Source organism: Echinops telfairi, unplaced genomic scaffold (genome assembly GCF_000313985.2).
Source record: "Echinops telfairi isolate 266 unplaced genomic scaffold, ASM31398v2 ScPeMD7_31;HRSCAF=116, whole genome shotgun sequence".
Taxonomy (NCBI): domain Eukaryota; kingdom Metazoa; phylum Chordata; class Mammalia; order Afrosoricida; family Tenrecidae; genus Echinops; species Echinops telfairi.
This window is the reverse complement of record NW_022103928.1, coordinates 6,926,235-6,927,652: the sequence shown is the minus strand read 5'-3', so window position 1 is coordinate 6,927,652 and position 1,418 is coordinate 6,926,235.

Sequence of the window (1,418 nt, the reverse complement as noted above, 5' to 3'; positions counted from 1 at the left end):
TTCCACAGGAGAGGGAGAGGGACCAGACTTCATCTGGGTGCACCAAGATATGAATGCAACATACCAGAATGAAGCAGGGAACCAATAGAGAGGTCTGCTGGGCTGGCCCCAATTCCAAATATGTGGACACTCCCCCTCACCCCTCACCCCCCACCCACAAATAATTCACTTCAGAGCACTGAACTACAGCTCAGGGAGAGGGGAATGTCTGTTCAGAACACACGGGAGCAAACGAAGAAGGAAAGAGAGAGAGTGTAACACATCCTGGCCCATCAAGGCCTGAGAAGGATATTCCTGCTCAGAGCAGCCAATGCACAGAGATGACCACAAGGCTGGCCCCACCACGAGACATGCCATCCCTCAGTGACCATTAGCACTATGGGGCACAATGCTGGAGGCACAGTGCAGGAGTTGTGCCCAATCTGAGCCCACCACACTGGGTTGTAATGCTAAGGGCATGCAACAGATCAGTAAGGGGAGAAAAGCTATGAAATCCCCAGGGAACTCTAAAAATAGACTTTGAGACCAGGGCATGGTACCTCTTCAGACTTGACCAGAAAACATCCTAAAAGTCAACAAACAGACCTGGAACTATTTATAGACTTTTCTTTTTATTTAATTTTTTGTCATTTTGTTGTTGTTGTTGTTCTGTTTCCTTTTGTTGTTTGTTTGCTTTGTCTTGTTTTTGTGCTTAATGTTGTCTCTGTATGTCTATCTATATAAAATAGGCAGGATGAATAATCTGGAGGAGAACACAATGTGAGTGATGGTTCCAGGCGTACATGGGAGAGGGGGAGGCAGGGGAAAGGAAATGAATGTTAACAATCTCAGGGACAAGGGAACAACAAGTGATCTAAAATCGATGCCTAGGAGGGCGTAGGATGCCTGGTAGGGCTTGTTCAAGGGCAATGTAACGGAGAGGAATTACTGAAACCCGAATGAAGGCCAAACATGATAGTGGGACAAGAGGAAAGTCAAAGGAAATAGAGGAAAGAACTAGGAGGCAACGCGCATTTATAGAGGTCTAAATACAGGCATGTACATATGTAAATATATTTATATATAACGATAGGAAAATAGATCTATGTACATATATTTAAGTATTAAGTTCACAGATGGACATTGGGCCTCTACTCAAGTACCCCCTCAATGCAAGAAAACTTTGTTCTAATAACCTGGCATTCTGTGATGATCACATTTCCAACACGATTGCTGAAGACAAATGGGTGTGTAGCAAATGTGGTGAAAAAACTGATGATATCTGGTTATCAAAGCATATAGTATCAGAGATCTTAAAGACATGAAGATAAACAAGCAGCCATCTAGCTGAGAAGCAACAAAGTCCACATGGAAGAAGCACACCAGCCTGTGTGATTATGAGGTGTTGATGGGATCAGGTATCAAGCATCAAAGAACCA